The sequence below is a fragment of the Copidosoma floridanum genome, unplaced genomic scaffold (assembly GCF_036245765.1).
Source record: "Copidosoma floridanum isolate Cflo_tuat_1 unplaced genomic scaffold, Cflo_Japanese_pri ptg000026l, whole genome shotgun sequence".
NCBI classification, from domain to species: domain Eukaryota; kingdom Metazoa; phylum Arthropoda; class Insecta; order Hymenoptera; family Encyrtidae; genus Copidosoma; species Copidosoma floridanum.
In genome coordinates, this window is record NW_028321903.1 from 12936001 (window position 1) to 12942541 (window position 6541).

The 6541-nt window shown below is 34.1% G+C and overlaps 1 pseudogene across 1 annotated transcript; it reads right to left on the reverse strand.

Moving 5' to 3' along the window:
* Nucleotides 1-3968: 3968 nt before the first annotated feature.
* Nucleotides 3969-5658, reverse strand: LOC149373853 (F-box only protein 2-like; annotated as a pseudogene). The gene is made up of 3 exons (XR_016293284.1): nucleotides 4763-5658; nucleotides 4534-4677; nucleotides 3969-4449 (listed from the first exon to the last, which is right to left on the reverse strand). The product of XR_016293284.1 is annotated as an F-box only protein 2-like (transcript).
* Between the last annotated feature and the right edge of the window lie 883 nt (nucleotides 5659-6541).

Sequence of the window (6541 nt, forward strand, 5' to 3'; positions counted from 1 at the left end):
ATACGGGCCTCCTATGGCAACGCTATGGTGCCATTAGGGCGTGTTACCTTACCAGGTGATTACACTTAAGCCATCAACTGTAAAAAAGTATGACGGTGAAATAAAACATTCACCGGGTGAATACACTGCCCTCTTGACAAATCTCACCTGAGATCTCATCTGATATCTCATGTGATTTCTCACTTGAGATCTCAGGTGAGATCTCATGCCAAAATCTCATATGAGATCTCAGGTGAGATTTCTGAAAGAAAAATAAATAAATAAATTTTGTGCAACGATTTTAATTTATACGTTAATAGAAGGATTATCTAAAATATCAACATTTATGGGAAAAAAAAAAAAATTTGACATATCTGGGAGACGTACTCGTGCCCCCGGTATATTAGGCAAGCATCTTACCGCTTAGCCGTAGTCCATAAAATACGAGTTCGATAATTTACGTCCATATAAAGTGCAAGTACCATGTGTTATTTTTTATATTCACAACTGAATGATACAATTATTAATAGATATAATTTTTCCCAATCTTAATTCTGATAGTTAACCAACTAGATAATATTCAGGAACATTATTTTCTTCACAAACAACATTTTTTCTTTTAAAGTTACTCTTGATGGGGCTTTATATTCAAGTAAGGCATAAGTTTTTTATAATAATTATGAATGTTTATTTAAATGTAATAATGAACAAAAACTACATTATAAAACAAGGGGACTTGATGTGTTGTGAATAAATTATTTAAAAAAAATCCAAATCGGTTGCGTGTATATTATTTTATTTTAAAAAAACACTTATAAACGCTGGAAATCCTTAAAGCTATTTATGTTATTACAACTTTTCAAAGCTTCTTATACTCCTTGAAGAATTTCAGATATAGTAATTACTGTAAATTTTCTGATACAATACATGTGTAATGAGTTAGGTGCAATTGTTTATACGAAACTGTAGGTTTTCACTCGTTTTTTTGCGTTTTCGGTGGTTAACTATCAGAATTAAGATTGGGAAAAATTATATCTATTTATAATTGTATGATTCAGTTGTAAATAAGAAAAACAATAACACGTGGTACTTACACTTTATATAGACGTGAATTGTCGGGCAAGTATCTCATCCACTCTGGCCAAGCGATAAAAGGCTTGCCTGATAAACTGGGCGGGGTTCGAGCTCGTGTTTCATATTAACCGAAATTTTTTTCTTTTTCTTATAACTGTGTTGATATTTTAGGTAATCATTCTATTAATATATAAATTATAATTGTTCCACAAAATTTTTTTTATTTATTCTTCTTTCAGAAATCTCACCTGAGATCTCAGATGAGATCTCGGGTGAGATTTGTCAGGAGGGTTCTTCTTGCAGCAGCCACATAGTGTGGTGACGCCGCTGCTGCATGTACTTTACTTCGGCCCTAGCTCTCATCCTGGTAGCAGTCAGCACGTGCTACGCCTTGAGCTACGACATACTCGTACGACAAACTTCATCAAATCTTGTATTTTTCTGATATGCATTAAAGTTATTTCAGTTGTAGCCTTTGACTTTTTTCTACGTTCGCCAACTCTTTTCCTTCGGCCTCCCAGGCATGGGAAAGCCTGCCGTTGTTCTTCCATATATATATATATGGTTCATTCTACTGAAAACGGCATATTTCGAGAGCCGGAATAGACAAACATTCAAAAAGGGTTTTTAATTTTTTTAACAAATTTTATCAAGTGTTCCTAACCAAAATAGCTAAAACTTTTTGGGCCCTGCTGGATTTGCACGAAAAAAAATTTTAAAACCTTTTTTAATTATATTTCTTAAAAATAGTAGCGTTACGGGTTGGAATAATCATTCTAAGTTAATGATTATACCACTCACAGTAATTTAACTTTGTTATTGTCTTGTACGATGTACTACTGTGTCCCTTATATTATGTACCATACTATTCCAGCTGATATAAGCTAAGACTCAGTAAAAATACAATTGTAAACTAGATGTTTATAGGTATATAAATACTTTATTACTAATCTTAGGGAAGTTTAAATTTTGGCATTAGATTTAAGATTGTAACCTGAACTCTCAGGTGAGATCTCATATGATAGTTACAGACTGTATATTATTTTTTTCCATTATCAAATATTTAAACAATGTTTCAATTTTAATTAACGATATAATTTTTCATCTTTAAAAGTTAGGTTTTTTATCTTTACTACGATGAACAAAGTGGTTGTCTTAATTTTTTGAGATTACAAAAAACATTTAGAAGACAAAAAAATAACTACTACTCTGGTGCCTAAAATTTGGTTGGCACCACCGGGTAAAAGAAATTGTGTAAGAGTGAATTGATCAAAGGAATCAGAGATTTGAGTGTATATTATGCTGGTGTACAAATAGTTGTAAAGTGTGTAGTTTTGTTTGGTATAGTGACGTATCCTATGAGATTAGAACAATTAAAAACATGGATTGCGACTCTGTTATAATTAACACAACATTTTCAAGTGCATATATAATATATTCTTGCACCTGTGAGAAGCTTAATAAACACAAGTAATCTCATAGAAATATTACATGAATGAGTAAAAGTTAGAATAATCTGCTACTAATATTCATGTTTATTTAAAAATGTGTGAAAAACAATGGATAAATTACATGGACACCTATTCGCTACGTGCACAATCCGAAAAAGCGATCTCAGCAATACCTGTGCTAATATGGGAAACTTATCGAAATTTTTTTCTTCTGCTATTAGCAGACTGATAAGCATTACTATAACATAAGAAAGCATACATCTACAATATTTCTAAGGATTTCATTTTTACTAAAATTATGAGTAGTAAGTACACATTCTACTCATGCATGTTTATTGAAACATCTTGATTAAAATGCAATGAAATATATCTTATATATCTTATACTGTGTATCTTTTAGAGCTTTTACCTGGCGTAACCTGCAAAGATGCAAAAGCTCTGACTTCGAAGACGAAAATAAACGTTGTATATATGTAGCACGTATCACGAATGTTGTCTTCTGCTATGCGAGGCCAATAGGCTCCGTGCAAAAAGGCACGAGTGCCAACTTGTGGCTGGATGGTAAGTCCACCCAGTTACGAGAACACACGGAGAAGCAAGGTTGCCTATAGTCAATAATTTTTTTTATTAATATCAAGATATATTCTTTCTAGTAGCCTGATCATCTCAATTAGAATCCCTAACTCCTTAACGTTACGATGAAATTTTTTTTAGCATGAGATTTTTCTTCCATCAGTTGTAAAAGAGACATATGTACCTTTGTTGCTCGTACACGTGAGCTACATAGCGTGTGTTAGTACTATACTAAGCGTTCTCTATTGCACGTGGACCCAGGAGTCCCTCATCCTGGTCTAGGACGAGCCGGACGTGGTGGAGTGCGCTCACGGCTCGCGTGGTGCGAGGCGGAGTCGCTGCAGCGCAGTCCAGAGGACGAGGTGAAGCGTTGTGTCGTGTATTGTGAAGAGAGAGACTGTGTAGTAGTGTAAGTGATTAAATAAAGAAATAGTTTAAGGTATTTGTTTGTGCGTTAATTATTAGTTCTCCTGGTAGAACGGGAGAACTCCCGCGCTAATCCCCCTTTTTCAGGAGCAGAAACCCAAGAGGTGAGAGGGACAACGGTGACGAACGTGATTGAGATTGCTAATGCTGCGTCAGCGCCACTTTCCGTTTTAGGTCAAGAAGCAGTGTTTCACTTATACTTTTAAAAATTTATAAGTTAGTGAATCAAACAGCTATGCTGTTAATACTTATTTTACACGAGTTATGAAAACATTTTGTTATGTTATTTTTTTTATTTTATTTAATATTGAGTGACACTGGCGGGGATTTTTGTCAGGATTGATTTATTAATGAATAAAGTTCAACACCGTGTTTTTTTTAATTATTTAAATTTAGAATAAAATAATAATATAATTTATTATAAAAAAAAAGGAAAACATAATTTAAAAACAAATATAAGTTGGAATTAAAGAAATACAATGAACTTAAATGCTGTAGGGCAAATCTCAATTCAACGAATAATAGCACGACTGTTCGACTTGTGACTTGCTCGCCGCCGCGTTGCAGAGTGAAGCTATACTCTGTGTCGAGCGCTGCCGTTACGCTGAACCAATTTGGCGCTAGTGTGCAGGCGCTCTTGTACATACACATACATACACATAATATACATACATACACGCATGTTATCTTTTTTTTTTTTATATTCTTAACAAGATATATATTTATTTTTTTATATCTTGTTTAAAAAAAATTGTTTTTACTTATGCATGAGAATACATCAATCATCTTTATCCACCCTATTGTTCAATACAGGTAATTCTAGTTGAATGCAAGCTCCTCCCATTTTCGCACCATAGTGACCAGCCCAAAATTGTTTATCATTTCCACCATGAGAAAATCTTATTTTTCTCAGTCCTTTTCCATATTCTAAGAATCTGTGCTCAAACTGAAATGGTTAATTTATATTTTTATGTTCATTGCAAATAGCTCCTAATAAGTTTAACCGACCTTGCAAGTTTCTAATACTTACTTTGTGCCACTGGTTCTGTTCCTCTCCTTCTATTTGTTTGAAAAAGTTTTTAGAATCTATTACAACATCATTTTCTGTTAACAACTTAATAGTACATATGTAAATAGCAGAACAATCCCAACAACAGCTATAGTATTCGCTTACCTGGAAAAAATTAGATAATCAAATAATAAGTCACTATTAACAATTATTTTAAATATATTCCTAACAAAATAATACATCTTACTACCTTGATGGGAGGCTGAAAAACATCTAGAAAGTGTTCTGAGACCCCTTCATTAGTTAAATCTACAACTTGATATTTCCAGCATTTTCTATAAGATGGAACAAAACAGTATAAATCTCTCTTGAACCTATCATCATCTGGCAGCTCTGGCACACCCTGTGGTGGATATTGCACTTTCCAACCATCGCCACCATTGTATACAGTTATCCATTCTCTAGACAGTCCTTTGTGCCCAGAGTGGTTCTTCAACAAATTACGACCAAATTTTCCATCACATAAATAGTAGTACATTGTTCATGGAGCTGTGCTGCCATAAGCAGTCAATGACTCCTTTAATATTATCTCAGCTTTTCTTTTCCAAACATAATCTTGAATGAGAATATTCCAACGCTTACAGACTAATTGACAGGCAAGTAATGATTTGTAATCCACCCAGCAAAGAGTTTCTAGAAGTAACTCTTCTGGAATATACTTATCTCCAATAATGTAGCCATTATTACTCTCCTCTTCATATGGCACACGATCTTCTGATACTGAGGTAATCATTGTTTTATTAACTAATATCTGCACTGGTCCCATTAAGCACTTGAGTTAACAATTTTATAAAAAATCCAACTTCTTTTGACGTACAGGGACACAGAGAGACATGATGGGGTCTTCTTAGCATGCGAATACGATAAGTGATAAGAGCGATGAATAAGAAAATAATGGGAATCAGAGGAAAAACAGCAAGAAATGCAAGAATGAGAGAAAAAAAGAATTGATGTACTACTTATACTTTTTTTTACTATCAGATGGGGCTGTCGGCTGTCAGCCTTATATTTAAAAAAAAAAAGCATTGTACATCATTACATTAGGTTCGTTTGGGGCTTAGCTTGGAGCAGCTCGGAGCTCCTCCGAACTTTGCCCCAAAACCCAAAACACGCGTTTTGCTCCGAGTTCATCGGAGCGACTCCGAGCAAACTCCTACAGTCGGTCTATCTATACTTACGGTCTTGGCCATATGAATATTTACGTCTTGACCATAAATATAGATATACTGACCGTAGAAATTTGCCCGGAGTATCGCTCTGATGAGCTCGGAGCAAAACGCATGTTTTGGGGCAAAGTTCAGAGGAGCTCCAAGCTGCTCCAAGCTAAGCCCCAAACGAACCTACTATTCCCTTAGAGCATGTAGACCAGTGTTCAAGTATGGGCACCCTCCTGACAAATCTCACCTGAGATCTCATCTGATATCTCATCTGAAATCTCATGTGATTTCTCACCTGAGATCTCAGGCAAGATCTCATGCCAAATTCTCATCTGAGATCTCAGGTGAGATTTCGGAAAAAAAAAAAAATAAATAAATTTTGTGCAACAATTTTAATTTATACATTAATAGAATAATAATCTAAAATATCAACACATGTAGGAAAAAAAAAATTCGACTTACATGGGACACGAACTCTAGCCCCCAGTTTATCAGGCAATCATCTTACCACTTGGCCAAAGAGGATGAGATATCAGTTCGACAATTCACGTCTATATAAAGTATAAGTACCATGTGTTATTGTTTTTCTTATTCACAACTGAATTATACAATTATGAATGGATATAATTTTTCCCAATCTTAATTCTGATAGTTAACCAACTAGATGATATTCAGGAACATTATTTTCTTCACAAAAAATATTTTCTCTCTTAAAGTTACTCTTAACGAGGCTTTATATCCAAGTAAGGCATAAGTTTTTTATAATAATTATGAATGTTTCTTTAAATGTAATAATGAACAAAAACTACATT